Below are 10,579 nucleotides of genomic sequence, written 5' to 3'. Positions count from 1 at the left end.
GGGGTATGAAGTAAAACACTGGTTTTGTGTACCACACAAAACTTGGTTTTGTGTATTAGATAATTTTGCAGACTAGCTGTTCTGTTACCAGTTCTGTTCACAATCGTCCCATAACAGCATTCAGACACTCGCACTCTTAAGCTGCCTTTCCACTATCTTCGTCGAACGAGAAGCGACAAACCGGAAGTCATTTATTTCCAATGGAGAGTAGTGCAGAAGCTGCGTGGAGTCAAATGTCCGCATGACTGCGTGGAGTCATGCGGACATTTTGGATCCGGTTTGAACTGCAAATGCGTTCAAATATTTGAACTTTTGTGGCTAGACCGTATGCGACCACCCGATTGGATGTGATGTATTCTATTACAAACTATGAACGTAAGGTTAGAATTAACAATATTTTGTTAACTTCAACATTATTTTTTAAACACTATTTCTGTAAAATGGTGCTTTAGAATAATTATGGCAAAAGTATTTATTTTATAATTATTAAATCATTATTAATGTTGATAATTCCCCTAAAACCTACTGTTTTTATTTTGGGGGTCATTTGTTTTGTGACGATACATTCATACATTGATTATATTCATTGAAATCATTAATTTTACCATGCCGAGGTAACAGTTGCTGCACGACTAGTTGGAAAGTGCAGTGAGACTGCCACTAGGTGGAGAAACAAACAAGGCCTTATAAGAGAAAGGCAACTTATTTTAATACAGACAAATCTTAAATGTTTTTAATGCAGTTCAAATGACCTATCGGTAAGCCCCTCCCCTCGAACGCAGATGAGCCAATGGCAGTTAAGTATAAGCTGAAATTGGACATCTTTAGGTTTCAGCACCATAGAGAAACATTGGAAGGTCCGAAGCTCTTGTCGTTTTGATGGTGTTTATGCTACAGTAAAAATAAAATGATGTGATGGGGTACTTGTAACACTGATTCCAGGTATCCTGAGAGGATTGGCAATGGAATTTGGAATTTATTTTATTATTCAACGTTCATTTTCTGGTTGTCATACTCTCATTAAGTGGCAGTTTTCAACTGCTCAAACAGTTAATGTCTGTTAATAGTTATAGGAGAAGTCCACTTCCGAAACAACAATTTACAGATAATGTACTCACCCCCTTGTCATCCAAGATGTTCATGTCTCTTTGTCTTCAGTCATAAAGAAATTATGTTTTTTTGAGGAAAACATTTCAGGATTTTTCTCCATATAATGGACTGATATAGTGCCCTGATTTTGTTGTAAAAATGTCTTCATGAAAACAGAGACTGTGAGAGAGATTAATTTTTCCTGATTAGCTGACACATATACGGGTACATACTTAATAAATCATCTCAAATTGGCTTCACCAGCTTTGATCTCAACCGCGTCGTCAGACAATAATTGATCATTGCTCTGTAATTTTTTCAGTTGAAACAGTAAAAAGATAATTTTTATTTCCCAGCGTTAAAACGCAGTTTATGGGGGATTTCAAACTAGGTTCAAACTAGGCTCTGTCGTATCAGAGCATCATTGTTCAAGTGACTTACCTGTGGTGTATTGGAGGGGGGTGCAGTGTGGGAAGTCGATGAATGCTCGGCATCACTACTACTGGGAGGGGACATTGCATGGATAGCCAAAGGTTGCCTGGCACCGATATTACCTGTATTGAGAGCGACACCTGTAGTTGACAAATGGCCTGTACCAGAAGGGATAGCTGGCGAATGCATAGCATCAGTGGATGTAACAGCAGTTCTTGCAGAATTGGTTAACGCACCTCTGTTCTGTATGCCATTATGGTCTAGCCCTTGGGTGAGTGCGTTTAATATTTTGTAATTTTTATATATAATTTCACACAAATTAATAATAGTAATAATTAATGTATAGTGTCCCTCTGCCACATAATATTTAAAATTGCCACCATTCTGCTGGCATCAGGCCACATACTGTATTACGCCTGACTTCAAGAAATGTAATATTCTTAAACTTAAATAAGTGTATGTTAACTCACTCCTGTTATGGATCTGGTCGGTGAGCTGCGGACCGCTCACCACCAGATGTCGCTCTTACCTTGTTCTCACACACTGACTGTTAGACCACACCCCGGACTACATTCCCCATCAGCCACTGCCCCTATCACCTGCGCCCAATCAGAGACAGTATAAAAGCCCCGGTCTTCCTGTCACTCATCGCCGAGTATTGAATTGTTTATTGTTCATACAAAGCGTTTCTCCGAGTTTCCCTGTGTCTAGTTTTCTTGTTTTGCTTGTTGTTTCGTTAAGTCTGTCTCGTTGTCTGCCTTATCGGAGATCTCGCCTGTCTGACTATTCTACTGCTTCGCCCATTGGATAACGTACGCCGCTGATCAACCCTCGCCCGTCACGGATTACTCTTGTCTTGCCGTCCATACACCTGTCTGCCGTTGTTTGACCCTGCCTGCCTGACCATGTCTATGTCTCCTCCCAACAATAAAAGTTTGCAAATGGATCCGCTCCCCTCTCGTCTCGCTCCCTCCTCGTCTCGCTCCCTCTGTTACAGAATACTCGGCCAATAAAGGATCCAGCAACTTCTCATCCGGACGCCACGCAGGTATGGACACTACAAAACTGTTGTTAGCCCTCGAGCAGGGTACACAAATGCTCGAGGGCTACATTCAAGAATTTTTGGACATTGCTCACTATTCAAACCTCCCGGACTGTATTCTCATAGACCTTTTCATTGAGGGGATTAACCAGTAGGGTTGGGTATCGTTTGGGGTTTTTTCGATACCGGTGCCAAATCGATACTTTTAAAACGGTACCGATGCCAAAACGGTGCCTGAACCGATACTTTTAAAAAGCCACAAAGTGGTGGATGACACAAGAATATATTTTTATTGGACAAAAAAGTTCTTTAAATTGAACAATGTATTAAAAGTAAAAAAAAAAAAAAAAAAAAAGAAGTAGTAGTACTATACATTATTAAGTCAATGCAAAACAATAAAACCTAAGCCAACTAACCCAACTACAATAATTTAACGGCTTAAAATTTCAGAAATTCTTTTGCAGAAATATGACTATATGTGATGAGATCTGGGAAAACCCGTCGGATGTTGCGGTGGGACGTTTTCAGGAAATTCGTTTTTCATTAAATTATTATTCTATAACATCTTGTCTATCATCTCTGAAAATATCTCTTCGAAATTCACTTGTTTAGTGCAGAAAAATAGACATTTATTGCAGCAAGCAGAAATGACTGTCTTTCTCCTATGTTAAGAACGCGCTGCGGAGGTGCTTTCCCTTAACACCACAAAAACAGTTAACCTATCAAAATAAGCCACCTAACATATTTAGTAAAGGCGTATCAGTTCACATTCTCCACCAGTCCTGTGTAAAGTACGGCAAGCAAAGTTATTTATTTATTTTTTATGTATTTATTTATTTTAATATCGTGAGATGGCGGAGCACAACAACGCCGTCTAAAGTACTGCAGCTGCTCACTTAACCGATCTTACTCGTCTCAATCTGCCCAGTTTTGGTGATGTCAGTGCCCTAAATGATGTTACGGGCTATTTCACATCCAGAGATGAAGGATCGGATGATGAAGTTACTAAAGAGGAGTCGTCCGATGACAGTCTGTTTTATGCACAGTGCGCGAACAGTTGCGCTGCGCTCGCTTTTACTACAAAGTAGGCTGCATTATTTACTAAACATAAAATGGGTGATCAACGGAAAACAAACGTTGTCTGTTTGTCTAATGATGCAGTAGCGCTCCTAACTTGACAGACAGCTCTCGTTAAACCCGTAAAGTGAAAGTGAAAGCCGTCTCACTTTAAAGCCGTTTTTCTCAAAATCCCATTCCTAAAAATCATCGCTATCGGCCAACCTAAGATAGCCATAACGCAGGTTATGTAAAAAATAAAAGTTTTGGAAAGGGACCTGTACTCAGCTTTCATATGGTGTCAAAACCTAAAAAAGGTAAAATTTCACCATGTGTTGGGTTTTCCTAGATCGCATCACATATTTGCCGTCTCTGGCAAAATACGACACCTCTCCAGCTGATGTCTGCAAACTGTCAAACACAGTGCATCCCTCTGCTTTCAAGTTTATTCCACATACCATCAAATGTTTCATTAGGTTTGACGCGTTTTCCCCTTCACACGCAACTGCTGTAAAACATTTGCTGCACGTCGCAGTGTCTGAATCATTTCTCGTGAAATATAGCCACACTTTAGAATGTTTAGTTTTTGGCATTTTAAGTTCGACGCGTTTAACGTAGCTTGCTAAGCTAACGGCAAACCACCTGCTGCAGTCAGAGCAAGTGTAACGATAGTTGCAGCATTCATGCGCTTCTCGGATGGTCTCATTTCCAGACGATTTGTGCTTTTAATTCGAAATGTGAAAATGGATAGTAACTACAAAGATGTCTTGGATTTCTATCATCAAAGCTTTCCGACGTTCACGTGAGTTTTCTCATTCAGTAAATAAATTTTCTGATCATTCTGACACCCCATGAATGCAGTATTTAAATTTAACTAGCGATCATGCATGTTGATGAATCAATGCTTCTACATCCGTGTCATAGCACCAGAAGACAAATATTTCAATCGACAGTTCAGGCATTTAAGTTGCACCGAAATGAGGCACCGAAATTCGCGTTCTGATTCGGTCCGGTACATACCGGTCACATGGGTACCGGTGCCGTATTGGCACCGGGTTTCGGTACCCTACCCTATTAACCAGCCATTACAATCTAAACTCAGACACGAGGGTCCGCGCTCATCATTTTGTTTGTTATTGGACTTTGCTTTAATGTGTGTGGGCTCGCCGTTTACTGTGGGTGTCGTGGAGGAGGAACACGACGACGCGGTAATGGCGGCCGCGCACCCCGCTCACAAAATGGTGGCCGCTCCGGAGCGCGACGCCACGGACACGCTGGCCGCCTGGCTTGTTCGGGAAATGGCGGCCACACTAGAACGAGCTCGTGCAATGGCGGCAACGGCGGAGCCCGTTCACAAAATGGCGGCGAAGACAGGGCTCCATCACGTCACAGCTGCCATACCAGAGCCAAGTCACGTTGCAGCTGTGTTTCCTGAGTCAAGTCAAGTTGCAGCTGCATTTCCTGAGTCAAGTCAAGTTTCCAAGTCAAGTCAAGTTACAGCAGCATTTCCTGTGTCAAGTCAAGCTATAGCTGTTATTCCTGTGTCCAGTCAAGCTTCCAAGTCCAGTCAAGCCAAAGTCGTCATTCCTGAGTCAAGCAGGGTCACGGGCGTCTTTTCTTCAGGGTCAAGTAAGGTTTCACCCGAGCGCCCAGAACCACCGTACATGATGGCCGAGTATTCTGTAACAGAGGGAGCGAGACGAGAGGGGAGCGGATCCATTTACAAACTTTTATTGTTGGGACGAGACATAGACATGGTCAGGCAGGCAGGGTCAAACAACGGCAGACAGGTGTATGGACGGCGAGGGTCGATCAGCGGCGTACGTTATCCAATGGGCGAAGCAGTAGAATAGTCAGACAGGCGAGAGATCCGATAGGCAGACAACGAGACAGACTTAATGAAAAAACAAGGCAAAACAAGAAAACTAGACACAGGGAAACTCTGAGAAACGCTTTGTATGAACGATAAACAATTCAATACTCGGCAATGAGTGACAGGAAGACCGGGGCTTTTATACTGTCTCTGATTGGGCGCAGGTGATAGGGGCAGTGGCTGATGGGGAATGTAGTCCGGGGTGTGGTCTAACAGTTAGTGTGTGAGAACAAGGTAAGGGCGACATCTGGTGGTGAGCGGTCCGCAGCTCACCGACCAGATCCGTAACAACTCCTTATAAATTGTTCTAATTATATTTTTCTGAATCATTACTAATATTAGGCTGCTTATTTTACTTAATTGTATTAATTTATATTATCATGATTTGTGACCCTGAACCACAAAACTGGTCTTAAGTAGCACAGGTATATTTGTAGCAATAGCCAAAAATACACTGTATGGGTCAAAATGATCAATTTTTCTTTTATGCCAAAATCACTAGGATATTAAGTAAAGATCATGTTTCATGAAGATACTTTGTAAATTTCCTACTATAAATATATCAAAACTTATTTATTTTTTTATTAGTAATATGCATATGCAAATTTAAAGGCAATTTTCTCAATATTTTTTTTATATTTTTCTCACCCTCAGATTCCAGATTTTCAAATGGTTGTATCTCAGCCAAATATTGTCCTATCATAACAAACCATACATCAATGGAACGATTATTTATAAAATACTGACATAAATCTCAATTTCAAAAACAATGACCTTATGACTGGTTTTGTGGCCCAGGGTCACATTTTATTATTATTATATCACACATGATAAATATAGAGTAAGGATGATTGCATAAGAAATGCACATTAGAAATAAAATGTATTATCATTATTATCATTGTTATTTTGTAAACATAAACAGATGTTTCCTAGATTGGCTCTCTGTCAATCTATCCAGAGCCACTAAAAAATCTGCCTAAATACAACATGTGTCAGAATGCAACCAACACTATCATATGATATCATATAAAACATTCAAATAATAGAAAATGTGTATGTGTGTGTGGATAGAAACCCTTTAAGTAACATTAAGTTTTTTTTTTTCTTGTCAATCCCGCTGTTTGCATTTTAATACTAGTACACTCTACACCCAAACATTATAGTTCTGTCTTTTAGGCAGAATCTCACATTGGACAACGTGTGTTTAAATGTGTATATCAGCTGTTAACTCCTCCAGCATTTAAATTTGCATTTGTATATTTAGACAGCAGCGTGATGACAAGACTTTTATTTTGGTCTTGTGTTGTGACGTCTTAAGGTTGCGCCGTGCTCCTGCATCTGTTGTTTGTTTTTTCAAGCATTTGAAGTGTTTAAATCAATGCAACTCATTCAGGCAGTGTCACCGTTTTTCAAGCAACGTAAATGGCATAATTATTGATGAATTAAACGTTGTGGTACTTTATCTAACATTTAATAAACGTTATTTTTATGAGTAAACAGCACTGGCACATGAGTAAGAGAAACAGCGCGTCTCATCTCGCTCCATATAGTGAATCAATGTATCGCAAAGACGGGTTAGGTCTCTAGCAAGTAGTGTTGAGAGAAACAGAGCTCCATGAAAACTGCGAGTTAATTGAATCAATTGCTTCGCAAAATGATTCAGTCATTCTAAGCACAAATGCAACAAAAACAAAAAATTAAAATGACAATTTTTACAAACCACTAGCATTTCTCCTTAAAACCTATTTTGTTACATATAAAAAATATTAAATTATTAAAACAACAACAGTAATAATTACAATTAGGGTTGCCAACTTTAGAAAAGGAAAATAAGGGACAGAGCAAGAAACGCTCGAAATATTTGTAATGTACCACAGTACAAATTTATGATATGCTTTTCACTCTATACTTAACTCTGCTTAATATGTTAGCTAGAAAAAAATTGGATTTATCTACTCATTATAATGTGTTTTTACTGCTTTAATTTCTACACTTTAATAAAAGCTTATTTCAGACAAATAAATTCTGTTTGTTTATGAAAAATACACGTTTCAGGGGCTTAAATGGTACAGTGCCACAAAACAGGCAAAAGTACAGTCAACACAAGCTAACCTTAAATAAAAATGTACTATGCTGCTTAGTCCACAATATATTTAAGCTTCATGCATGTCTTCATTAAGATATCTTACATTTTATAGGAAAACGTTTTTTTTTTGTCCCTCTAATTACAAACTTAAATCAATTTTCTGAGTTAAAGTGTTTAATGATAAGTTATTTTTGTGCTTTTATCTTACTAACCATTTACCTTGCCTTATTTACTACTTTAATTTACAACTATATTTAGATATTTAGCCTACAAATTACACACTGTGTAGCACCATTATATAATGTTTGTCTGCTGATGTTTCATAACACGAAAATCATACCCCGCTAGAAATTTGACGTTCCCAGAACGTCCTCAGAACGTCCCCATTGGTGTCAACGACGTCCCCATAACGTTCTGAGATGGTCACAATGTGGAGTTCTCTAAAGGTTTGTGGGACGTTATTTGGAGGACCTTCACAGAACATTCAGGACATTCTTGGGACGTTTAGAGGACCATATCTTACTTGAAAATGTGATGTTCCCCAAACCTTGTCAGAACGTCCACGCTGGTGTCAAGGACGTCACCTATTAACGTTCCCAGGACGTTCCGAGACGGTCATGATGTGGAGTTCTTTAAAGGGTTAGGGGATGTTATTTAGAGGACATTGACAGAACATCTAGGACGTTAATGGTTCGGATCTATATTTTATAACTTGAGCCAATGAAAAAGTTTTATTAAACCTGGCATGAAAGTATATTTTTCTTGTTGAAAAAAGTCAATTAATTTAAATTCTAGTTTTGATCGAAATAAAAAGATATAGATTTAATCAAAACAAAATTTCCCATTTAAGAAATAAGATTATAAATTATTTAGACTTACTGCAACTGACATCCAGTCACAGATGAAATCAACTGAAATAAAAGACATAAAATTTCTTAAGATCTCAGCAAAGGAGGATTAAACAACTCCACAAACAGTTTGACTTTATTTGTCATGCAGAAGTTCTTACTGAGAATTAACAGAGGTTTATTTTCACAGTTTTAGTGAATTCCATTTGAAGGTTACCATTTTGGTGAATAGTGTTTGCTTTAGTTGGTCACTTGGTTGTTGACATTTCACCATTGTTATATTTTTTTCTTTTGCTGCTGTAATTGGAGAAAGCACATTAAGATAGCAGAGTAAACTAAAATTATCAGGTAATGTTGGCCTGTTGATGCTGGTGAAATCTTTATAGAGTGGATTGACTGTAGTTGGTTATAACATTGTTTAATACAGTAGCTCATTGGTTTACTGATTGTGTTTTTGACCATGTGAACATATTTGTTTTGTGCATGAAGGGGATTGATTTGTGGCACACATAGACATGAAGAATCGGCGTAAGAATCTCAACAATGGTGACAATCAACAAAATATTCAGATAAACAGATCTTTGAACATCACAAAACAAGCTACTAATAAGTTGCAACACAAATTGCAAAAATTAAAGCAAATAGTAAAAATAAAAGAAAATACTAAGACAATTCAGGTGCATAATTTATTCATGTTGCAATGCATTCTGGGAGCCATTACTGAGTTTTGATTGGAGTTCCCAGAATGCACTGCAGCATGAAGCTTTTTGTTTATTGTCACCATCATTGAGCTTCATATGCTGATTCTTGATGATTGTGTGTGGTTAAATGGAACAGATGTTCAAATTATAACATTATTTTTATCAGCAACATAAAGTTATTTTTATAATCAAATGCTCATAGGCTCAGGTTTTGGACGAGACCAGCGTGTCAGGCCAGTACATGATTACGTTATTGTTAATAACCAGCCAGCACTACCTGACCATGTTTTCTTTTGGCTTTTTTACCATAACAAATGTGTTTTGCAAACACAGAGTTACAGCAACCTAAGAAAAGCTAATATTAAAAAGTCAAGGATCAAGAGCCCAACTAAAGCACACACTGACCACATTAATGGTGACTTCAAACAAACCATTCATCATCTAAACCGCTGTTCTCAATAAAAACTTTTTTAGACGTGACAGAAATGAAGTCAAACTGGTTAGTAATGAGTGAAGCTGCTGATGCTGTTTGTGGAGTTGTTTAATCCTCCTCTGCTGAGATCTTGACAGATTTAATCTTTTATTTCAGTTGATTTTATCTAAGGCTGTGACTGGAAGTCAGTTGTAGTAATTATAAATTGTTTTAATAAATTATTTCTTAAATGGGAATTTTTGTTTTGATTAAATCTATATCTTTTTGTTTAGATCAAAACTAGAATTTAAATTAATTGACAAGAAAAATATACTTTCGTGCCAGGTTTTATAAATGTATTATTTTTATGCAATTTATTTATTTTTCATTGGCTCAAATTATAAAATATAAATGTGAACCATTACCCTAAATTTTCTTAATTGGATGAATGAACGTTATTATATGACTAAAACAGGACCATGTGAGAACATTCTGTTAACGTCCTAAATGTCCTCTTTGTAACGTTGTTATATGACCACAGAATAACCAATATAGAACGTCCTCCTAAAGTCGTATTGTGAACGTTATTATATGACTAAAAGAGGACCATGTGAGAACGTTCTGTTAATGTCCCAAATGTCCTCTTTGTAACGTTCTTATGTGACCAAAAAATAACCAAAATGGAACGTCCCCCTAAAGTCGTATAACGAACATTGAGTACCAGCACTTTCGTAACCAAAAGAGGACGTTTTGGGAACGTCTCCAATGTTCTGTAAAGGTTAGGACATTCGTCACCTTTAGAGAACTTTTAGGGAACGTTGCAAGAACGTTTCCTCCTACGTGGGTATCTCTAAGATCTAATGTGTGAGCCCTGGGTGGTTCTGAGTTGAATATTTCATCCTCTTCCTGGATGAATGCCTCGTACTGAACTGCTGACTCCATTCCTGTCAACAAGTGGATTTAAAGCCACCACATCAGCAGCACTGCCAGTCACCATGTCTCAGTCCTTTTATGAAAAGAACACAACTGCGCACCGTT

The sequence above is a fragment of the Labeo rohita genome, unplaced genomic scaffold, assembly GCF_022985175.1.
Source record: "Labeo rohita strain BAU-BD-2019 unplaced genomic scaffold, IGBB_LRoh.1.0 scaffold_611, whole genome shotgun sequence".
NCBI lineage: Eukaryota > Metazoa > Chordata > Actinopteri > Cypriniformes > Cyprinidae > Labeo > Labeo rohita.
The sequence above is the reverse complement of the archived record's forward strand: the minus strand, read 5'-3'. Positions refer to the sequence as shown.